Raw genomic sequence first — 25,667 nt, forward strand, 5'->3', positions numbered from 1 at the left:
AGCATTGAACAGTTATCCAGGTACATTCACTTTCCTCTGAAATAACAGGTGTTCGCTGCTGGAATTAAGACTAAGGCCTTGATCCACCAGCTTCCAATTGGGTCACGCTGGTGTCACCCTGCAGTAATGCAGGGGTGAATCAATCCTTCCCATACTGGGATCCACCATCCCATCTAGCCGGGATCTACCCCCCCCTTTCCTTTGACAACATAGGAAGGTCATGATGGTCGTGACCCCCTGACATCTATTTGCAGCCCAGAGGCTGCAAATCACTAGTTTAATCTGCTCGGTAAGATGCAGCCTACGTGCCTATGATTGCACGGCTTTACCAGTTTTATTCCTTCCTCCGATAGCCGTGACTATGGAATCGAATATAAAGGATGTGAACAGATGGATGTGCCATTGCTGTATTCTATACCAGTTTATTCCTATGCCAGGTATTTGTTTAAGTGACTCACAGTATTTTCAAATCAATTCACCATATCCCTCTCTTTCTCCTCCCCCCTTACAAATGTTCCATATCTCCCCCTTCCCCCTCCCGGATTCCCTTCCTTGGACTTCCGTCATGACAAAAAGTAGCAGCCCTCAGCTAGTGTTTCCTTTGTCTTTGCTCTTTAAAAGCTTCAGTTGCTGCTCAAATGAGGTAACAGGCCTCATAACACAAGAAGTACATTTTCAAAACCTAATGTCCTCTGTCACAGATGTCATCCCTGCCACAGGCTCATTAACACTTCGCAACAGCAAAGCCCTGCCCACAAAGGGAAGGGATCTAAAGAAGATACACAAACAAAGGAGGTGAATGTTAAAAGCAGCTAATGAGAAGAAAACTCCACCTTCCGATCGCAGCACTTCAGAACAAGGAGCATTGCCAAGCACTAAGAACCTGGGGATTAAAGAGACAATTTAGGAAGACTTGATGCAGAGAATGGAAATCTCCTGAAAGGTATTAAAGAACACAGAAGATCAGCACATACATTTTGGGGGGGGAGGGAGGAAACATGGACAACTTTACAGGGACTAAAAGAAATGCTATTCAGAAATAAACCAGGCATATATCTGATTTCTCATAAGGGAAATTTAAATTAAAAAATAAAATTAAGGGGCACTGAGAGAGGGGATGTGCATGTACTGTTTAAAGGGCGGCAGGGGAATGTAATTCAAAAGGAACTATTGCAAGAACAAATCTATTTCTTTGTAAACCCGCTTATTTAAAAAGAAATCCTGTTGGTGGTACGAGAAGAAAATAAAAGTGTTTATTAGACACAAAGAAATGAAATCTCCATTTTACTGTTTCATACCATTTATGTGATCTCATTTTTGAAATAAACATTTTCCATTTTTAATTTTTTTCTACTTTATGTTGCCCTTAGAGAGATTCTGGTTTATCAGCCAGAGAAGGCATAGAATGATAGGACCTGAAGGGACCTCGAGAGGTCATCTTGTCCAGTCCCCTGCACTCATGGTAGGACTAAGTATTAAGCATGACATCTTCTCCTTAGACCTTCTCACCTGAGCATATCACAACACTTTACAAGTTGGATAAATATTATCATCCCCATTTTGCAGATCAGGAAACTGTGGCACTGGGCCAGATTTTCCAACACAGGTTTAAAACTTTTGGGTATTTGGTTATAATAAATACACTAGATGTTTTGTTTCATCATGTGATTTTAGAATGTAATCCTGTCTCAGTGGAGGGGGATAGACTAGATGACCTCTTGAGGTCCCCTCCAGCCCTACATGTCTTTGATTCCTAGAAAGGATGCCACAGATGGGGAAATGAAACACACATGGCTCTTCCTGAAAATTCAGCTGTCGCTTAAAAATAAAATAAGCCAAGGGTTCTGTACCAAGTGACATAGGATGGAGTCGCATTCTCTGCTGAGCTTTGATTGACATAAGAAATACAGATCAGTACACAAAGTTCACAAATCTTATGCCGGGCCAGATTATGGCCTCTCCTGTGCACCTACCCCCATACTTCCTTGCACCAGGTACTGGCATTGCCAGGATGGCATGGAGTCTCCACAGGGCTGCTATTCCCTCTCCTGAGCAAGTGGGCAGGGAGTGGGTGGAGCCCAGTCTGCCTGCACACTGGCTGAGACACATACCATGCCAGGCATTGAGCTGGTACAGGGTCCATGTCCCCCCAGCTGCCCTCTGCCTCGGGTAAACTGCAAGGCAGATTGCGACTCTCCAAGTCACTTGTCTTCCTCATTGAGCTTTTAAAGAAGAGATTTTAAAATCTGTGCTCACAACACAGGAAACGTGATGGACCTGTCTTGCACCTGGTGTTGTCACACCTGTGCAAAGTGTAAGCCACTCACACCTTAAGGGTCGCATTTTACATCCAGTTGGTTAATGACAGCACAAAGTTTAAAAAAAAAACAAGTGGAGAGCTAGTCCTGGGGTTTTTAGCAGACAGGGGATGTTTCCTCCGATCCGTGCTTTAGGGGCTCAGTAGAACTGCCAGATGAAGGCTACATTGACACTACAAGCGAAGGATGTGATTCCCCTGTGAGTGTGCACACAGTCGGAGCTAGTGAGAGTACAAATAGCAGCGTAGCTGTGGCTGCATGGGTAGTAGCAGTGGAGGCCACGGCTAAGCCATGTGAAATACATACCCATGGGTTTCAGACTAGGCCATGCCTCCACTACCACTACTACCTGTGCTACCATGGCTACAGTGTTATTTACAGTCACACTAGCTTGCCGAGAGCTAGCGTGAGTGTGTGTACGCCAACAGGGGAATCACTCCTCTAGCTCGTAGTGTAAACATAGCGGAAGTATAAGTGTTCTTGGGCTGTGGTATGTTTGTAGTGGGTAGAACTATTGCATAAGGATCCTGATTGTCCTCTAACTTAACTGGCTTCATAGCAGCAGAACTCCCTGGTTTTTAATGGCGCTATTCCTGATTTATGCCAATGTGAGAGGAGAATCAGGCCCGATTTATACAGCGCATTTACTATATTTATTTAACCTGTTGTAAATCAATGTTCCCTCTTATTAAACAAGAGCAAAGTTTTCAACAAACCTAAAAAATTGATTTTTCATCTTTTCCCATACCAAACCTCATCCAACTATGTGGGTCTTGGTAAAGAAATAAGGCATTACTGGAGTGAAAAATGCACCAATTTTCACTCAAAAAATTTCAAGCAAAATTGAAAGAAATCATGAATATTTAGTAATTTCCTATTTTCATATTTAAATTTCAAAAGATCTCTTGGGTGGTGGCCATGCAACACTTGGCATTTCTCGTGCTTTTGATTTGCAAATGACCTGCACCCAAACATTTCTGCGTTGCAAATGGCTCAGACTGAAATGATGCATTTTTGGGTCGTCATTTTGCACAGCTCTGCCAATTACCCAGTTCTCTCATGAAAAAAAAAAAAAGCCATTCATTTAAAATCCAACCCAGGTTGAAAATGTAACATTTATGACTGATGTACAATTACAGATCAAGATGTCGAGCAGAGTTTATAGCTTATATAGCTCTCAAACATTAAATCTACACAGAGGCATATCTCATGAAACAAAGCTCCCCTCTCTGGCCATTCTTTCATCTTGGCTCACTCAAGTACTGAACAATTTCCCTGTATCTTCCAAGGAGGTATGTTACATTTTCTACCTTCTTCCATGAAAATGAAAATTAGAGGGGCTAGTCATGGGTTACATGTGGTTTGCTTTGATGTAGAGAAGTCAGCCCAATAGCTGTACTGTGCATTCCTGTTATTTGCTATTCCTTGTTAAAATGTTTAATATTTTGGGGATTCATGCAGATGTGATACATAATACCATCAGGATCCCAATGAAGCATGAATTCGTGGCCATGGAATAGTAAGTGTCAAGGACAACGTTTCAAGTTTTTATGAAAGGTGACAAGTGCCTTATTATTCTTTTTCATTATTTGTATCATGGTAGCATCCAGGGGCCTTAACACAATGAAGCCCTGATCTATGGCTTTTTGTTAAGACATGTAACAAAGTTCCCTTGATTTGTGGCATCAGGATGAGGCTAGACTGAATTGCTGGAACAAGGCATAAAAGGTAAGGGCCCAGATCATCACATCCCATCAAAAGAGAGGTGTCTCTGAGGGAGGAAATCTCATTGTTCTATTAGAACAGCAAAACCAGATATGACCATAGAGCCAGTCCTCTAACTCAGCTGTTCCTTATGGATCCCTGGAAGGCCAGGACCACCTGCATGGATGCATTGTGCCTCCTACACTGGCTTTAGCCCCTGGCATACCCCAACAGCTCCATTGGAGAAGCACTATCAGGGCTTCTTCCCCAGCCTTGGACCTTGTGGGAACTCCACAGAGACGATAATACTGCCCCAGTCTGTGATTTCAATGGAACCGGGAGGAGAACAGTTTGGATCCTAGCAAGCCTTACTCAGCCTCCACCTTCTCACTCATGGACCCCTTTGTGTATTGATTTAAGGGGGCATAATCTATCTTATTCTATCTATTTAAAATGATGTATAACATTTTGATGTAGAAGTGCATAATGAGGAAATCATTCCGGGGTTCAGGTCTTTAACAATCTCCCACTGTTTGAACCGACTGGACAAACAGAACCAGGTCGTGTTCTAGTCTTATTCCATCCCATAATTCAATGGAAGTTCCTTTGGGTAAAGCTTTGTCTCCCCTAGTTTGAGTAGTGTGATTACCTGCTGCAGTAAAATGGGTCTGAATGCGCCTTGACTTGTTAATTTAGCACTCTTGCTTTCAGATATCACCAGCCTTTGCTGCTGTCATTTCCTATGTCCTTGTGTTTATTACATACCAGTTACTGTGGCCAACAACGTGCCCCTAATGAATACTCTGAGTTGGTCTCTTTTTTAAGGTTAACCTCTTCATAGTGGGACCAGTTCCACTGAATTGAATCAAATTATGTTCCTCCATTGTTCAGCCTTTGCTGCGTATGGGATGGCAATCAAGACTGAAGAGTATGATAGGGATCATTTTAAAAAAGAGGAAGGAAGATGCATCCGACGGCATTTCAGTCAGTGTGGGTTTGCTATGTAGTCAAGGAACTGAACCGTCTGAGGATATTAACAGGCTCTGCAGGTGCAGGAAAATAACAGACTCTTCAAACACAGGAGAACAAAGAAGCACAGCAAGAAAAAGTTCCCACTGCCCGATTTGCTAGCAAAACTGTTAAACAACTGACAGTAGGTTTTTTGGAAGCAGGACAGGAAAGCCAAATACAGGAAGGTGTGTGGAAACAGTAGCTACAGATGCTTCAGAGAAAAATACAGGATGTTGCCAGGAGGTAAAATTCTACTTTCTGTATATTTTATAGCTTCTTGCTGGAAGCAAAATAAAACGTAGCCCTACTTTAGGGGCGTTTCATGGAGCCCGTATAATTTGTCTTTGGCTGTTTGACGTTGCCACAAGAGGTGAATCTTCCAAGTCAGAAACTTTGAGTTATCTAAAGCTACACACTCTACAAGGCAACTTGAGAACAAAGCACCTTTTACAAAACATTGCCCATCATTTAGTCAAGGTGAATCCCAAATGGCACTTCCAAAAGCCTTTCCCCTTCATCGTGTGTTTTTGGTCTTCATTTGTCTTATTTCAAGTGTGTGTGTGTGTGTGTGGGGGGGGGGGGGGAAAGAATCTCATGTCATCACCAAGGCTTCTTATAAAAAATGTAAATTAAAGGGAACAAGTGGATATGGCTGTGAATGTAATGCAGTAATAAGAATGCTGAGCTGATCAATTTCAGACATTACATTCCCAAAACACTCCTGAAGCCTCACAGCTTCCATATGGCTCATTGGACACATTCAATAACATGATCATTCAGAACGTTCAGTCCTACATAAAGACAAGAAGAAGAAAAAAATCTCACAACCAGAATAGCTTAAGAGCCTAAGCAAAAGGCGCAGTAGTGAGTCCCATTTCCAAGTCAATCCTCTCCCTGTTTCACAGCAACAGAAGTTCACAGCAAAACATCAAACCTTTGGAGAGATTTTTCATACATTGCTCATTAAGTTCATGGACTAGTGTAGAAGCAATCAGTCCCTCCAGTGATGCATGGCTAGCTAGATGAACCATTTAAGGACCCAGCAAGCACTCCATCTGAGTACTAGGAAACAAAGATGTCATGCTGACCTGAGCTCACTGGGTAGACTTTGAATATCTATGTTGCTAATCAATATGTGAGCCTTCTGAAGTATTATTTAGCACAACAGAAGATATTATTACAAGGAAAAGAGCTAGACCCCTCCAGAACACCACTGCAATGCCCTTCATTTTTTAACATTAACCTTCCAGAATTAATTTGCACAAATGAACACAGCACAATCCTATAAGCAAAGATACTGCAATGAATAGCGAGAATATTAAAAACTGGAGGCCTCCTTCTCTACAGGAGTATGCGTTATGTCATTGACTCCAGTGGGAACAGGATTGGGCCAATGCTCAAATCTTTTTGGACCACCATTGGAATTCCTTTGGGTCACAACATTGTGAGGTCACAGTTGGCAGAAAGTATTAGCTAGCCCTACTCTTATAACCACATCTTTGTTCCTTCTGTGTTCACTAGGTAGTCATGGTCTGATCCAAAGCCCATTTAAGTCAATGAAGAGAACCCTATTGACTTCAAAGGGTTTTTTGGATCTGGCCCTCAGTGAGTTTCCACCACCATTCATCATTCACGTCTAGTAATAATGCAAACTGTTCCACTAGTCTGCTTGGACCTAAATAGATTCATTTCATTTTCCACAAAGATCGATAGGCCAGAAACCATACGGTTTGTTAAGGCATCTTCTCTCTATTTATAATTAAAAATTCCTTCAGTCCCATAAGCTTGAATGAGTATCATTTCCCTTCTTTGTGGCTGGGGTCAAAAAACAAATAAAATGAACTCTTATTTATTCTTTCTCCCAATGAAGATTCCTTCCAACATAATGAAACCCATTTTCAACATCCAAGAATCTTACATCCTGATCCACTGAGGCCTCATCTACATTCAAAGGTTGCACTGATTTCACTAAGTTTGTTTAGAAACTGATTTAGTTAAACTGGTGAAAGCCCTTCATGTAGATGTTCTTAAATCAGTTTAAGAGTGCTTTATATCAATGTAGCTTGTTTACTAGCCCATTTTCTATATATTTCTAGAACACAACGGGTCCCAACCTGGTTGAGGACCATAGAAACTACAGAAATATAAATATCAGCTCAAGTCAGTTCCATAAGCCATATTGAAATAAGGCACTCAAACTTTTTAAAGAGTTTCTGTACAATACAGTTGTACCAATTTAACTAAGGGGAGTCTACATTTCAAACTGGAGGAGTAAAATCCAGCTCGAGGAGATAATCCACACTAGCTTGGACTGAGCTAGTGCATAAAAATAGCAGGTAGCCATGGTGACATGAACAATGGGAGAGGCTAGCTGCCCCAAGTACAAGCCTGTCCAAGAGGCTAGTTATGTACTTGGGGTAGCTAGCCCCTCCCACCACTCGCGCTGCCATGACTACCCTCTGTTTTTAGCATGTTAGCTTGATCAGCTGGAATTTACACCTTCAGCTCTAAGTGTAGACATACCCTAGATGAGTTTCAAAATGGATTTAGTTAAATCAGTGTAATGTGTATGTGTGTGTGTGTGTGTGTGTGTGTGTGTGTGTGTAGACAAAGCCTATTTCAAATAATTTTTTCCGCTCAAGGGGATTCACATCTTTTTCTTCTATCTCTTCTAGCTTCCATGGCTCCTTCTCCCTTCAACTCCCAAAAAGATTTTTCAGAAGCAAGGACTAAATCTTTGTTTCCTGCCAATATCCCTGATCCAAACTTCTGTGCACAATAAAGGCATGGTTCACATAAAGTTCACATACGAGGATTCAAGAGGCCTGGCTAGTTTGGAGAATATACAGAACCAAATCTGACTTTTCTGAGATGCTCTCATCTTGAGTGGCCTTATAACAGTCCTTCCCTATTACCTCCACTAATACATGTTTTATAGCATAGCTTTCAAAGCTCTTGTGACAGGTATATGCAGTATAGTGGAAGAGAAGAAACTGGAGCATGTTAGAAAATCTGTTTTCCATCAGTACAGACATGAGACTAGCAACTGAATGCCAGTTTACTGGCTTCTGGTGGGAAGTATTAATTTTCAGTATTTTTCCCACTGGCAGCAACGTTAGGTGCCTAGATAGATAATCTATGACTAGTTAGGATTCCATACTTAGGACGTGATCATCTTGTCATATCCTAATTAGCTGGATCAGCTTGCCTTCTCATTGGGATCCCAGACTGAAAGCATTCTTCCATTGCCCAGAAAGAGGTCCCCCGTTACTCCCCTCCCCCCTGTTCTATTCCACTTCACCCTGGGAAGCATTTTGGGATACTTTGTATCTCTTGTAAACCGTATTCTTCTATTTGGGCGTTCTTTCAACTTCATGAAAGTTACACATTGTTTTCATTTCTTCTCAAGTACCTCAGGTCAAAGAAAGACCAATGTCAGTGGCTTTAAAAGCCTAATAAAGACTCTCATCCATAGACCTGCTTGCTGGCAGGAAGTCAGGGAAAACAAACGAAGTCATCGAGTGTTGTTCAAACTGTCAGATCCTTTTCAGCATGCTCTTCCTGCCAGCCTGCGAGCGTGTGTTTGTGGGAGGGGGAAAGGAGGAAAAAAATCCGCATGGCACAAAGCCTAGGGAACATTGGCATCTTTCCAGGGCAGCCTTCTTTCCCCACCCTTCATGGGCACAGGCGTCTGGCAATCTGTTCCACACGCATCCCCTCCCCGCACAACACAAGCAAGGGATGCTATGCCAAGGCCAACTAAATGACTTTCCAACAACTTTGCTCACAAGTGCCACTCCGCTCAAAGTTTGGCACCTCGTGCTGTCTCCGCGCGACCCTCCCTTCTCCTCCCCTTCCCTGCCTCCCAATGAGCTGGACAGGTTCCAGTGTTTAAAAGCCCATTTACCACTCCCCTTTGTTTAGAAATGCTAAGCCTTGATCTGATTTTATCGACTCCGCTGGCCAAAAAGGAGAACGATGCTGCGGGTTTCAGAGAATCCGGCAATGCGCTGAAAAGCTTCATGAGCCCTTCAAGCTTGCACCCTTTACAACAGATTTGTTCCATTGAGAAATCGAGAAAGAGGAGGTGCACTGTTCCCTAGACCACACAGGGCTTATTTTCATTTACTTCCCCTCCAACTTTTGTGTTTCGCCTTTTAACTTTATTATCTGCATGTGTAGGAGCTGAAGGTCAGTGCCATCATCAGATTCTTTCCCCAGGCTTTTTCTCTTGATGGCTAGATGAATGCTAACCCAGTAACTGAGCCTATAGTTTTACACCACCACCACCAGGAGCAGCAGAGAGACAGGGTAATAGGAAATGAAAAGGTTGCAATACCTATATCGGAAAATATTATCATACCATTGACAATGGTGATTTTATTAGGTATTAGTATGTGCAGAGAGAGATCACAAAAATGAGTTTGCATGAAATACATCCTTCACAGATATTTTCCTTTTTTCTTAAAGCAGTTAAAGTCAATGGGGCTGGATTTACAACTAATCGATTCTTTTTTAGAATGCAGAATTTAGATGCCCTGTTAAGGCCTTCATGTTTGAAAGTTTGGCTTATCTGCTTTTTCTGTCCCCCGATATGACAGATATGATCTTGCCATTCTTGTCATCTGGGGCAAAACTGCTACTGTTGAAGCTAGAGAGGGCTAAAAAGATCATATGTTAGAAAGAATGACTTGTGGGGTAACAGGAAGGATTTGTAAAGGCCCGCTCTTCCCACACCCTCATATTACTTCCTTGGGGTAGGTTTGAACATCTGTTCAGAAGATGTTAGAAGCAGATCCTCAACTAAGACAACTTAAAACCAGCTGAGGACCTGCCCCACAGCGTTAGTAGACAGTATAGAGGAGATGCCAACCCAAACCATCATGTTCCAAACCTTTCTTATTTGTCGCGTGCGCGCGTGCTCTCTCTCTCTTTACTTTTCACTTCCCACAGAAAAGAAAATGTAAAGAAAGTAAAGATGAACCACCAGCTTTTGTCAACAGAAGGAGCAGTGTTTGATACCATATATGAGATTTCATGCAAAGGCTGAATTTTAGTAGGATCGGGGAGGCATAGCCCCAGAACGATGTCACTAAAAACAAATTTAGCAAAATTATATACATAGGCAGCATTGGAGTGGTTTTGTTTGCTCCAAACAATTGGATAATTTTGACATCCTGCAACTTTATGTAGATTGTGTCCAAGTGTTGAAGATCATGTTAGCACTAGCAGGTTATTCTGGTCATGCTAAACAAATACAGTGGATTAAGAGAGTTCCCTTTCCTGCTGCGTGATTTTAAGAGTCTGCAAGCTATACAGACAGCCTGATGATGGTATGCACATTGCATGTCTTGTGCAATGCTTTATAGTGCAGGAAACCCAGCAAGGGGCATCTGCCTTCCTAAAAATTATCATTGACCCATTCCTGTTTAAGAACCTTGAGAAACTGATAGATTCAGCCTGCAGCTATGTGAAAATCTCTTTGCCAAGCCATGCAGAACTTACAATGCCAATACACTGCAGACACAAAAGTATTACCATGACAAAACCAAACTCCCACCATTGATGGGAGACTTTCCTAATACAACAGTCTCTCTATAGTAATATACTAGTGTGCACAAATGATAACACAATGAAATGGATGTGTAACCACTGTAGGATCTCTGTGGTAGTGGTGCACAGCTTTTCAGTTTCATTTTTGTCTTACCAGAGTTGTTAGCTGTTCAAGCATTAGTATAAAGTTCAGTGATGCAAAGCATGCCTAATATCATTGCAACGCTATTGTTAATGTATTGCTCCAACTATTGTTATGGGGAAAGGCATGCTGGCCTCAGTTGTTGTTGCTAAACATTTCTGCAGACTCTGTTCATCAAGAGCATAGTGCCATCCATAACATCACTGAAATCATAGGCTTTCCAATGTAACATTTGAAACTGATTCGTTACCAATGCGGTTAATGCTGAAGCCACCCAAAACTAATTCAAATCGCACCATGTTTCAGAGGCAAAGAGGGAATTTTGCACTAACTAGTACATTACAAGCAGAGGTGGATGGGCATTATCCAAGATCCAAGAATATTGAAAGCTGGGAACAGATGCCAACTGCAATTTTATATAATTTCCACACATACCCTCTAGAAGGCACTACTGCCAAGAATAGCATTGCAATACGAGCAAGACACAGTTTCCCAGATGTATCATCTTTGGGAGGTCATCATTCCAGGGCTAAATTACAAAGATGGTGGTGCTTTCATGAGTAGGTCAAGGCATGGATCTCAGACACTTTGGCCATGGGCTAAGAGACTCTTTGTGGAGTTAAACACATCTCTAGTGAGATGAGATTACCCAGCAGAAAAGAGGAAGGGATGGGGTAAATTGTTCAATTAGTGCACCGGAGCCTAGGTGTGCAATTACTACTGAAACTAAAATCCAGCACAACTTTCCTTAGTGTCAGTCCTGTTCAGCTGGCAACACTCTCACCTCTAAGTCAGAAAGTTTGGGGTTCAAGTCCGACACAAGGACTTAGGATTACATTAAATACATTGCGATATAAAATGGTGCTGCACTGACAGCATCACAGCCATTCAGATGAGATGGTAAAACAAGATTCCTTCTCTTATAGATGTTCACAGGAAAGCTAAAGGCCCCATCGTAACACTTATGAAATGAATCCCTGTATAGTAGCCAACATTTCCTATGAAGAAAAGAAGCCACTAATGAAGAGGCAATATGGTCCAATGGACTTAGGAGTCGGGCAACCTGGGTTCTATCCCTTACTCTGTCTTGACTAGTCTTGTGAAAAGGAGGAGAGGAAGGTCTATTTATCTAATAAGTCATAAGAACACAAGAACGGCCCAACTGGGTCAGACCAAAGGTCCATCTAGCCCAGTATCCTGTCTTCGGACAGTGGCCAATGCCAGGTGTCCCAGAGGGAATGAACAGAACAGGTAATCGTCAAGTGATCCATCCCCTGTCACCCATTCCCAGCTTCTGGAAAACAGAGGCTAGGGACACCATTCCTGCCCATCCTGGCTAATAGCCATTGATGGACCTATCTTCCACGAACTTATCTAGTTTTGAACCCTATTATAGTCTTGGAACAACTATCATACAAATAACAACAACAATACAAGGTTGTGTACAAAGATACTGCTAAACATATAATATCTGCACACTTGCCTGCTAAGTTACTCCACAACCAGGATCTAACTCATTGCTCTGTAAAGTTAACTGGAATATAACCGGAGTATAAAAAGGCACTCGAAGATTACCACCTACCAAAATGTTGCATTTTATTGTAAAATAATAATAATAGTGTGGTGTAACCAGTATAATGATTTGATGGTGGCTCTTCACCAAAGTTTGAAGAAGTTCCTGCTCTTTTCCAGCAAAGAAATTCATTTAGAGCTCCCATAAAAAGTTTCCTGAAGGCATGAAGTGGTAAACCTGAACATTCATCACCAGTGGATCAGCAGCGGTAGATGAGAAGGCAGCAAAGGGAGGCTGCATTGAGCTTGCTGTGTCTTTAAGTCACTGATGGATTCACACATGATGTAACTAGACACAACACAGCACTTACATCTTGCTGCATCAGTGGTTCTGTAGACACAGATCTTCCTCTTCTTCTCTTCCCCCTCCTGGGCCCAAAAGTACTTTTGTCAATAACTGGATACTGTGGCATTCTGCCCACAAGCCCAGCTAATCAAAATGTCCATTTTTTGTTTCAAAGGGCTTTCGGGGCAGAAATAAATATCAGTTTTGTTTGGTGGGTTTTGCTTTTATTGTTTTGTTTTACAAAGTCATAGTTTTGCAGATTAAGCTCTATAGAATATAGCCAGCTCCATTTTATGAATTTTAAGTCAGCCATGAAACAGAAGACTTGGTTGTGGTTAAACAAATATAAAAATGCCACTCTTTTCTAAATGAATAAATATGATAGGAACAGAATAGCAAAGTCCCTCCCGATGAGCAGCCATAAACTACAAAATCCCCAAATAACCCACATACTCAGCCGAATGAGCAAACAACAACAACACAGAATGCCTTCCCTTTGCCTTCTTGCTTAAGGCATCATATGGCTGATAGAACGGATAATGTGACAGATGCATCCATTCCTCGTTCCCAGCCTGAACACCCTTGGCTAATTGTCATCAACATCATCACTGCCACTACTACAACAGCAGCATCTCTACCCAACCTTGGGCCTCATGGGCGGCGTCATGTCACTCACGGCCCCACTAGTTTGGTGTAAAAATCAGAAGGTACAATAGCCTTCTGCTGAGCCACATGGGTGCTGCTTTATTGAAGGTACATTGCATGTTCGTATGACACTACCAAGGTGCCGGTAGGTGATGGGGATGTGGCTACAGCATGTGGCTGGAGCATCTTCAAGGGAAGACTGCCTCGTTTCTGGGTTTGATGACCTTGCTCCTGTGGCATGTTTTGAATCTCAGTAGCTGGTTGTAGAGGTAGTTTCAGAAATCATCTGTTTCTCCCCTCCCCAGTTTGGCCCTTTTCATGTGTTTGCATGATTTCTCTCTCCTGACTTCCCCTACATTTTCCTTCTCTTTGTCTCATAACTTCAGCCAGGGACAAAAAGACAGGAGAACAGAAAAACAGCCTTCATGCATCTATTTCTAAAAAAAATAACAAAAATACCTTTTTTTAAATGTCATCTTTCAGTGTAGAACTATTTATAGTTGTTTTGTTTTTCCTTCTTGTCCTCCCATGACTCCCTGGCACCCTCAGATCTTCCTGCCTCAGGGCATGAATGCTCCCAATCACACAGGTAAGATTCAGATGGAGACCTTGCAATGCATCTTTCCAGCCAAATCTACCCCTTGACCTCCAGCTCCCTGTATGCACTACTTTCAGCTTCACTGGAGGAACAAGCCATGAAATAGTACCACGCAATGGTTCTAAGCAACCTTTGCGTGAAAGTATTAAGAATGCCAAACTTGCACTCAGCTTGGCAACTCTACCTTAAGTAACAGTATTTGGGTAGAAGAATATTTCCATAGTTCTATGTCTTGAGAGGGAAAAAATACACATTCGTGCAAATGCTGACCCCACTGAGCAGCAAATACAGTGCTGGCGTATTCCAAGTCTAGAGCTTGTTTAAGGGACACAAGTTTCTCCGAAAGCTTACCTGTCTCCTTCTCTCCATCATGGGCCGCAGGGACTGTTTCACGTAAGTTTTGGTATCCAGCAACAAATCTGTAAGAGCAAACCAAAATAGGAAATTACATTAAATTCACTACTATAAAAAAAATCCCACTCATTTGTATAAATGCTTGTATTGGTTGTTTTGTTTTCAGGGCCGGCTCCAGCTTTTTTGCCGCCCCAAGCGGCGAAGAGAGAGAGAGAGAAAAAAAAAAGCCGCGATCAGTGGCATTTCGGCGGCTGCTCTACCGCGCCGCTTCATTCTTCGGCGGCAATTTGGAGGCCGGTCGTTCCCTCTGAGAGGGACTGAGGGACCTGCCACTGAAGACCTGGATGTGCTGCCCCTTTCCGTTGGCCACCCCAAGCACCTGCTTCCTGCGCTGGTGCCTGGAGCCGGCCCTGTTTGTTTTGCTTAGTACTTGAGCTGGTTTGTTATGAAAAACATTCAGGATGAGCATATCTTCATTTTTTATTAGAAAAACTTTTGCCAGACAATCTTGAATTTTTAAATGTTATCTTTCATTCAGAACCCTTCACCATATAGTTTTGATGAATTATTTTGTGACTAGGGGTTGTCTCTGAATTATTCACTTTGACTCTGCTATTTACTGTCAGGGCAGAGCTACACTAATGTAGGGAGAGAGCTACCTCCGCTCATGGGGGCTGGAGTAGTTAAGCAGACAGGAGAGCTATGTCGGTGGGAAAAGCTCTCCTGTGGACATAGCGCTGTCATTGCCAGAGCTTATATCGGTGTAACTTATGTCACTGGGGGTGGAGGTGGGGAGTTTATTCACTCTCCTGAGCGACGTAAGTTATGCTGACATAAACTGTAGTGTAGACATAGCCTTTTTGTTAGTAGTTTGCCTTGTTTGGTTTATCACCCAAATCACAAGGTATGTCTTCTACTCCCTGACTGGATGATTGAAACAATAACAAAATTTCCTGTAAGAAATAAATAACACTTCCAATCACAATAACATTTGTGACATTTTCACAATTCATGATCCTTACAATAAAATACTCAACTGTTGGCCCAACGCTTCTGAAGAACGAACAGTTGGATCCCATGAACTAAACTTGGTGGTTTCCTTTGTGAGCATATTCACAAATCTCATTTTAAATTTTTATTCTTCAGCCAGCTCTTTTTGGCCCTGTACTGATTTAGAACACAGAAGGTCCAACCCTCCATTGCACTGCACCTTGTGTAGTCATTTATACAAGCACAAAGGGTGAAAAATGTTACTGGCACAAAATGACTACATAAGCAACAGGGTGATGGAAACTCAACTTCTGAGGATAGTAACATTATCCTCAGGATTGATATTTGACAAGACATACCCTATACAAAATGAATTGATCCTATCTGCTGAACAGACCCCTCCAGTTTTCAAAGTGCACTCAGATGGAAGTGGACGGATCCTATTCACAGATGTTATCAACCAAATATGATTGCAAGAACAAGTAATTCACACTAGGCTTTTCCGTTTTTAAAGTGAATGGTGGTGAGCAGAGCTGCTTGAATGATCTTCATCAAAATGTTTTTGCAACAAAATAATGTGTTTTTTTTTAAACCAAAATTAATTTTTTGTGACAATTTTTTGTCTTGATCAAAATTTTCCGCTTTTTGATGGAAACTGATTTCCCTCCCTTTATTCCGGATTTCTCTCTGCTCCCTTTTGCAGCAGGGAAAAGGGAGAGAATCAAAGTGGGGAAACAAACAAATGTCCCCTCCCTGCCAAAAAATCTAGAACACTTTTTGGTTTTCGTTCAACAAAAATATTCTGAACAAGATGAACATTTTTCATTTGAAATTTTCTTGGAAAAGTCTCCTTATCCATAGCAACCAATCACAGGCCACTTTAGGGAGAGAGCCTCTTTAATGGTTCTTTCATATCCCACAGAGGCTGGCTGGGAACTTGACCAGTTTGACCTAAGGCCATCGGATCTTTCACACCAAGGACAAAACCTTCCAGAGACTCTTGCCCCCCGACCCTCCCCATTGGCATCACCCAGGAATTTCTTTCACAAACTTGCTGATGAGGACACAGCAGCTTGGAAACAGTATCTTGGTCTGACCCTGGTAGCCTTACACAGGCAAAATGCCCATTAATTTTACTGAGAGCTTTGCCTGACTAAAACCACCAGGGTCCTATTGTGCAGTACCAAGTGCCTTCAGACCGTGCTATAATGAAGGGAGGGATGAGCAACCATTAACTCAGGAGAGGCCCAGTACCTCCTAAGGTCAAGCCTTTTGGTTGGAGAACATGGCACGTTATTTTGATACAGAGGCAGACATATACCTTTGTATGTACTTCGCTTGACCCATGATAAATTATAAACCATGCTCATGATTCAGGATTTGAAGCCAAAGTTTTAAATTGGCATTCAGCTATAGATGTGTCTGCCCTGCCCTCATCCTACGAGTCCCTATGGCTCAAATTGATCTTGGTAGCATTACAGGACTATTTTCACAGGGATAAAATATTCTCCAATAAATTAGATAAAAATTGGACTCTCCTAATGCACGTGTCCCACAACCGATCGTTCCTCATTTATTTCTCTTTACAACCACAATGATTGTTAAGTTTATTTAAAAATAAATAAATAAATAAATAAAGGCTCCCCACTACTACCTAGAGTCAGGATGTAGTATGGATTGCATGAGCCATATGGGAGCTCTGGGCAGAGGAGCAGGCCTTCATTCTGCATTTTTGACATTGGTGATGGTGGGTGTTGGGAGCGGAGGGAAATTCTCCCTTTCACCCTCAAATATTCAAACCACAGTAGTTCCATCGGATACAGATTTTGAGGCTGATTAACCTGATCCTGGCATGATGATGACCCAGATGGGAAGAACAATTTCTCACTCCCCAGGTTGGATTGTTGTTCTTCCATTTGTTCTGGCCAGAATTACCCTCTGGACCATTAGCCAATGCATGATGTGGCTGCCTAAGTACTTAGTGTTATTTCACTAGTGCTCCATAATCTGTATTGGCTTGCAATTTTTTTCCAAGTGCAATTCCATATGTTGGGACCTGGATGTCAGAAAGCTGGCTCTGCCATGGTTCTTGAAGTCAATTGAAGCATTTGAGCCAAACATCTCTAGATGTAAACATTAGTGGCCGGGCATTCTCCCAGAAAGCATCTGGAATTCATTCTTGCACCTGCTCTGACAGTCTTGACCTTCAGAGCATAGAGACGGACTCCTCTCTTCTCTCACATTTCCCCGTGTGGTAACACGGTGGGTGGAACAGAGGGTGTTTGTCTGTCTGGGGTGGGAGGCATTAGCGCCTTTCTCTTTCTCCTTTGAACGCAGGTAGATTTTGTCTATTTGCTTTTATTAAATCACGTGCATACACCCTGAGCTGGGAATGCCACTTTTATCATTCATGATAATAATAGAATTATTTAAATACTCTTAATAAGCAGAGGCAGTGATCGAGCCCAGTTCCTCTCTAAGCTTCTGAACTAATCTTGGACTTGTAACCAAGAAAGGCCCATAAGAAAGGGGGAAAACACTAAAAAAAAAGAGTAATGCTTTTTGAAAGCACCTACTGCTTGATCCTCTGAAAGACTCTATTTGGGTTCTTATACAGCTCCCATCATCATGCTATGTCAGTGCCTCACAATGTGCATCACACACCCTTCAGTCCGAAGGGACTGGACTATTTTGTGTGTGTTTCTTTCTGCAGCCCCCAGCTCCCATTGAAGTCAGCACTACACAGGGTGAGGCCCTTCATTTGTAAAAGGGTTTAAGGTTACTTAAAAGACTTTGAAAGTCATCATAACCAGTTAAGGGCTCCTGCAGCCCTGAAATGTCTGGGTGAGACTTCAAGTGAGAATTAGAAAACAGAACTAGGCCTGAACCACAACTCTGGATCCTACCATCCCTGGACCATGAGAGGGTGTTTTAAATCAGAACTGCGATCTGGGTCTGAGTCTTACAAATAGCCCTTATCTCTATAATGGACTGAACCAAACCCCTGGTTCGGGACGCCCCCTTCGCTGCCTTTTCAGTGTTCGAAATCTGGACAGGGTCAGAGTTTTGCTAGTTGAGCCCATTTCTCTTCGGACTCGCACCCTATTTGCAAGCAGGGAAAAGCAGCAACGACTCTGAGGTCTAGAGGCCTGACTCGCCACTGCGTTACTCCAGTTTCACATCTGTGTAACTCCATTGATTTGTCATGTAGCTCATTGCCAGAACCTCCTCCTTTATGCAGATAGGAATTAAGTTCCTCCTCCAAATCAGGCCCTGTATTTCTTAAAGCAGTAGATCCCCATTGGGGATTATGCAGATGGAAGTACATTCTTCTCCCTATTGGATGAGGTTCTGGAAAGGAGCCACATAGCTAGAGAACTGGTGTAGTTTTACACCTCTTTGAAAAAGTTAAAAAAAACAACAACAACGTAAACACCTGATTCTACTGGAAGACGATCAGGCACTCGCCGCCGTAGCCAGAGTTACACAGGAGAAGACAGGAGTGCTTTCCTCCCATTCAATCTCCCTCTCAGACATATATATCTATACTAACACACACACGCATGCACACACACACACACAAAAGCATTTTATCTACACTAAGCCTATGGATTACTGGCTCGGCCTTTGCGGGAAAAAAAAATGTTGCTAGGCAACCAGCCAGGGGTTGCTATGGCATTTTCAAGTAGAGCAGCTGGGCCAATCAGTGCTAACTGCAAGCTAGTGAAGGCGTAAAGCCTCTAAATTTAATGTCAGTGCAGACAGGAAGGGAAGCTGTTGAGGCATGCATGATGCTGAGCGTGCGCTTACTAAATGCGGACAACATGGCCCCCATGATTAGGACCAGCACACTAATGAATATTCATTGGGCTGATTAAAGCAAAGTCAATTAACTACTTGACTGCTTGATTTTTTTTTACTGGATTTTATTCTTCTTCTCTTAACCATTTTGCCACAGGGGCTGCTCTTGTTCTCTCCTCCGCCTCCCTCTGTCCTTCTCTGAATCTTCTTATGATGGTGATTGTGTGGGTTTTTTTTCCCTTTATGTTTTTTACTGACAATAATACATCCTATTCCAGGTTTTACGGCTTACTTTATTTCACCAGTAAATGACGTTCTTCTAGGGTCACTGTCTTCCAGTACAGTTGTAGGTAAGCTAGAAGGTCACATTTTTCCATCAAGTTTTTAAACATGCCACAAGATTTAATTCCAAATACATAGCTAAACAATAATACTGATTTTAAACTACACAATGGGATCCCCCACACCATTCCCAGTTTAATAGCACTGAGGATTCTGCTGTAATGGAAGTCAAGGGATAGAGAATTTTTATTTTGTTGTTAAAACAAGGTCCAGTCTATATGGACTTCCAAAACTGAGTCTTGTGGCAAATCTAATGTGATTTTAAAATAATGTTCAAGAACAATGATTCATTAAAAAGCTTTTTCAGTTTTGAGAGGTGCCGTTCCCTACCCATGTACTAGTAATGTAGTATGATTATGAAGAGGACTGCATATTTGATAATTATCATTTTTCAAAATGTGCCTGCAAACTCTAAAATATTCTATTAAATGAAAATGAAATACAACAACATTATTTGCCAGAAATCAAAATGTGTGAATTCAGCAGCCTCAAAGCACCATTCCGTTCAAAAATCTGGGACAAGACGTTTTCTTGCATTACCTTCCCAATCCCTGATGATTTATTTTCAAAACGCTCTCTCAGATTCTTTGTATTATATACACAACCATTTCACAGAGAGATGAGTCTACAGGACACACAGCTATGAATCTCCTTCTGTACTGAGGGATATTAATAGCAGCAATTAATACCTCTGGTGGGTAGTGGTGAAAACATGAACGTAGTCCTCTAGCATTTGGACTCTTGTCTTTGTCAGTTGCTGAATTTAAAAGGTTCAGAGTTTAAAAGGCTTTACAGTACAGTAGGGGTTTCTAGGTGATGTCGACTGATCCAGCAATGTCTGTAAATTTCAGGTACATTAAAAAAAAAAGGGGGGGGGGTTACTTACTTTTTCTGTTCCTTCCCCTTCAGAATAAAAAAGTCGCCATTCAGATTCAAGAATGGCAATCCAGATTACAGGTTACAGTGGTGAGGGGAAAAGGAAAATTTAAACCAGATCAAATTTAAAATTAAGTAGCAGGTGCGGGGGGGAGAAAGCGTGAAGCATAGCTGAATGAGATATTCCCCCCAATGCACAAAGGTTGCATTATTGTTTAACTGCATGTTAAAAATGAATAACCAATTTTCCTTATTAAAAAAAATCCATGGTCACATACATCTTTCTGTCATGTTACTGGATGACACACATTCCATATATGTGTACACACACTGGATTGCTATAAATAATTAGTTGCTTTTCCAACATCACTAAAATAAAAAATAAAGAAAAGGAATGAGGTTGGCATTTTTGTTTTGCTATGGAAGTTGTACTTTATGAACACTACAGCCATTCCCTAGGCAAACATACAGTATATTTCAACTTTCTCTTAATGTAGTTCCAACTTTTAATCTATTTTATTGCTACCAAATATTTAATACCTGGCATGAATCTATAAATTACTTAGGGTTCAACATGCCATGGATGATGTTGCAGAAAGCATCAAATTATCAGGGTGCTGTTGCTATCACATTCAAGTATAAGTTAGTATTTTCATCATACTGCCCTATTTGGAGAGGTTTGCATTTCAGTCATCAAAATCGGAACCGTGATATACAAACTCTCAGTTCGATGGGGGCACTTGTATTTATTTAGCAAAATGTGAAGAGAAACAATAATTCAGCCATTTGCAAATGGAAGGATGGCAAAAGAAATGGAAGGGGGTAGTTTATGCTGTCTCCTCTTTATCTTAGAGCTAATAAAATGTGTGTCTGGATGTTTTTTTTAAACTGAATTTTTCATTCACGTGGAATAATGCTTCTCTGTAGTTTAACAGAGGAAAACCCCCACAAATGCTATAGAATAATTTCCTTCTTTAAAAAGAGAGAGTCCATCTAGGGAACTGAGTTCAAATTCTAATTAGGTCACAAGTGAAATGAAGTCGGTGGTGTCACTGATACAGTGCATTACATCTCTTCAATCTTTGCAGGGTCTGGTCATGAGAGGACATAGCACTTGCAAGCCGGGGTATTTCAGGTCAGGATTAAGATGCATTAACAAATTCATGTGTCAGAAGCTTACCCAACACCTGCCTACAATTTGCCAATTTTATCAGTCCCTCAGTTCCATGTGCATCAAATACTGTTTTCCATTTAGTGAGAGAAGGGGTATCCTAGATGCCCGCATTTTGAACATGTCAATGACAAAAATTAGTTCGCTCAGAAATTTTAGGAACAGCACTTGCACTAAACCCAAAACTCAAAACTGTAGTTTTTATTGCCCATGATCCTAAGATTAAAATATTCCCAAAAGACAGTATATACACAGTGGATAGACATGGAATCAGGAGGGGATTTATTTTGTTTTTAGATAAAACGCAACTTTTATAGTGAAAATCCAAACTCGGAATCTAGGTTTCCATTTGGAAACCTACAGAAAGAACAGTGCATACAGGGTTAAGTCTCAGGATCTTGTCTGATGCTCCCAGCCTTACCTCCTGTCACGATGTATTTTTATTCCCGCACACTGGGGTGAGTTAAGGCTGGTGGCGTCAGCACAGTTTTGAGCCATGTTTCTGAATTTTCTAGCTTTTGATCCTATAATTCAGATGCTTTAATTGTGCTTGAATGTCGTTTTCAGTGGGGAAAAAAATCTTTCAAATTCATTTTTTAAATCTCACTGATTTGCAGGGAAAATATTTCCACTTGAAATCCCGTCTCTCTCCATACACTGGGTGTGTCAAGACAGCAATCGCTTTAACAGGCAGAGGTGGATGGATAATATAAGAGCTACAAGTATCAGAGGGGTAGCCGTGTTAGTCTGAATCTGTAAAAAGCAACAGAGGGTTTTTGTGGCACCTTTAAGACTAACAGAAGTATTGGGAGCATAAGCTTTCATGGGTAAGAACCTCACTTCTTCTTGCATCTGAAGAAGTGAGGTTCTTACCCACGAAATAAGAGCTACAGCAGGTCAAAAGTCAATGAGTTGGATATTTGATCAACATCTCCAACTGGTGCGGGGGGAAGGGTGTCATTGCAAAACTAATTTGAGTTCCTCAACTATTTTTGTTGCTGTCATTTAAAAACAAATCAAATACAACCCACATAGCTAAAAAGAAGCCCATTTAATGTTTCAAGGATAACAAAACCAACCAAACAAAAACACGTCCCACCCTCCCCTCCCAGACATTCATGCAAAACTAGTCTGGCAGGAATGGCTGCCTTATATATGCTATATATCCTGGTGCTTCCATAATATAGTGTGTGTGTTTTCCTCTTCCTCTCCCCATATTTTTTTTATATAGATATCTATCTATATCTAGAGAGAGAGAGAGAGATGGGGGGCAGGCAGGCACACATGGATATATAGATACAAACTCACTTTGTTCCCTCTTCAGAATTTGCTTCTCCCTCTCTTTTTTTTCTGCTTTCACAATCTGTTTTCTGATTTGCCCACTCTGCTTTTTTCCATCCCATTCCTCCCCCCAACAGATTTTTTCCCCTTTCTGCCCCTTTTCCCAGTCTTTTCTATGTGGAACATAAGACCAAGCATTCTCTAGTTGGAGTCAAATTTTCTAATGTGTGGAGGTTCAAACCAGTTAGTAATTAGGCGAAACACACTAATGAAAAACTACGAGCACCAAAATATCATGTTGAGTAACCCATTCAGCTAATAATCTGGGGTTAGTATGTCCGGACCCTGAAGTCAATTCCTTGAAGTTGTTAGATTATAATAATAATAATAATAAATACCTAGCTCTTATATAGTGGCTTTTCATCAGTAGATCACAAAGTGCTTTACAAAGGTCAGTTTCATTAGCCCCATTCTAAAGATGGAAAACTGAGGCACAGGGAGGGGAAGGGACTTGCCCAGGTCACCCAGCAGACCAGTGGCAGAGTCAGGAGTAGAATCCAGTTTCCTCAAGTCCCAGTCCAATGCTCTGTTCACCAGTTTCTGGCTGGAAGAGACACACAAAGGCCAGAAAACCTGAGGATTTGAGCAACACCTCTTCTCTTGCAGCCAATGAGGTATATAATGAAGTACGTTGCTGCATAGCCTGCCACTCACCGGCTGGTAGCTAGAGGTGCCCCAGGTATCTGCCATCCCAATTTATACATGGTGTATTATTCTCCAGGTTGTCCTGCCTATTTTCTGCATTGCAAAAACCATGTTCTTCGGCTGCCAGGAGTAAATCAGCCCTAGACAGTCTAATAGCCCAGAAGTCACCATACCGTAATATCACATCACACTAAAGATTAGAATTTGGTGTAGGGAGGTCAGTGGAAGGGTCAGCCTCAGATTTTATCCAGACCTTGAAGGGTTATGGAGTTAAGATTCTCCTTTAGTTTCTCAAAAGAGAGGGAACTTGAAGCATACTCAGTCACATTCCCACTGCAGGAGGATGTCACAGGTACCACCGTGGGAGTGTGTGTGAGGAGGAAGAAATGTGATCTCAGTGCATGAGACAATAATGGCTCTGATGAATAGGGAAGTAACATCTGCACAGTCCCTCTTTGTGTAATCCTTTAGCCTTAGTCAGTAGGTTTGGCGGGATGGTGGGGAACTGGGAGGTCTTGGGGCATGTACTCTACCAAGATCTAGTATGGGGTGGTGGTGAGGAGACAAAAATGAACCAGATTTCAGCTCATTAAAGTGAGGTGGGGAACGCATAGCCCTAAAGTAGTGGTTGTCAACCCACAGACCAATCAGCATGCAGCTGCAACCCACGTGACATCCTCAGGGTCATACAGGTAGTATAGCTATTGTGTGGATGTGGCCCACATAACACATAGAGAGCTGCATATGGGGCCCACAGTGATAAAGAGGTTGAGAACCACTGCCCTAGAGGCAGATCTCAGCAGAGCAAAGATCACTCAGAAAACTCTCAGCTGCTGGCAGGAGTCAGGGAAAGTAGCATTACAGATGCTGAAGGAGTGGGGGTGGCAGGCACAACTGCAGGCATCTGGTGGCAGCCTCCCCGGAACAATGAAGCAGCGTGAGGGCCAATTTCAGATCTAGTGGTGTGAGACTGAGCGAGGATTATGCAACGTTTGCTCCCCATGCTCTCAAGATAAAAGCACCCAAATCTGGCGAAATGAGCATCATTACAGGCAGAAAAGCTAATGTTGGTATGAAGACAATGCCGCTTCTGTACACATGCAAACACCTGGGTAAAGTGTGTCATATAAACATTAGAATGATAAATAATAGTAATAAAAAAAAACAGAAAAGAGAGCTAAGATTGCCACACTCCTCTTAATTCACCTCTCTTCCTCATTATGCTTAGATACTGCAGAACATATGGTACATGGTATCATGTCCTGTTGCAAGACCTCTGTAGTCATAGAATCATAGAACATCAGGGTTGGAAGGGACCTCAGGAGGTCATCTAGTCCAACCCCTGCTAAAGCAGGACCAATCCCCAACTAAATCATCCCAGCCAGGGATTTGTCCAGCCTGACCTTAAAAACCTCTAAGGATGAAGATTCCACCACCTCCTTAGGTAACCCATTCCAGTGCTTCACCACCCTCCTAGTGAAAAAGTTTTTCCTCATATCCAACCTAAACCTCCCCCACTGCAACTTGAGACCATTACTCCTTGTTCTGTCACCTGCTACCACTGAGAACGGTATTTATACATGATGGTACAAGTCAAGGACAGAGCAATTGCCTTCAGTCTGACACATGCCTGCTTGACAGACTAGCCAGGTGCTGTTCGAAAAACATTATTCAGACATCTCCCCCCGATTTCATTATCTATGATCTGGGATGTGCCCCTCATGACAATACTTATCTCAGGGAACCCTGATGACTAAATCTGCTCACCTGCCAACTAACGTTCCTTAGGAAACGCGGGATGGAAAATTACTACAGAAGTTAGTGAAATGGCTCCCATCTGAATCTTGCTAACTGAAATTCTAGGCTCTTTTTAAAAGATACAACATTTCAAAGGGTTAAAAATAATAGAAATTTCTATGAAGAGCTAGAGATTGATCCCAAACAAAAACCCCAGGATCTGGATCCAAACCTTGCAGACACTCTCTCTCACCAGAAGACACCAAAGTCATGTCACCTAAGAAGAATGGCTCATGTTTGGGAATCTCCCTCACATCCTCAGCTGTGAAGACCGAAGCAAAGAATGTATTTAGTTTCTCCGCAATGGCCTTATCGTCCTTGAGTGCTCCTTTAGCATCTCGATAGTCCAGTGGTCCCACTGGTTGTTTCGCAGGCTTCCTGCTTCTGACGTACTTAAAATGTTTGCTATTACTTTTTGAGTCTTTAGCTAGCCATTCTTCAAATTCTTTTTTGGCCTTCCTAATTATATTTTTACACTTCATTTGCCAGAGTTTATGCTCCTTTCTATTTTCCTCACTAGG

The 25,667-nt window shown here is 41.9% G+C and overlaps 1 long non-coding RNA gene across 1 annotated transcript in view; it reads left to right on the forward strand.

Moving 5' to 3' along the window:
* The first annotated feature begins 590 nt into the window (after window positions 1-590).
* Window positions 591-25,667, forward strand: part of LOC101935703 (uncharacterized) — a 35,457-nt gene continuing 10,380 nt past the window's right edge. The window contains exons 1-3 of the long non-coding RNA XR_510041.4: window positions 591-943; window positions 1,371-1,462; window positions 3,517-3,610. This is a non-coding gene — a long non-coding RNA (uncharacterized LOC101935703). The remainder of the gene's footprint in view (window positions 944-1,370; window positions 1,463-3,516; window positions 3,611-25,667) is intronic.

The sequence above is a fragment of the Chrysemys picta genome, chromosome 13, assembly GCF_011386835.1.
Source record: "Chrysemys picta bellii isolate R12L10 chromosome 13, ASM1138683v2, whole genome shotgun sequence".
NCBI lineage: Eukaryota > Metazoa > Chordata > Testudines > Emydidae > Chrysemys > Chrysemys picta.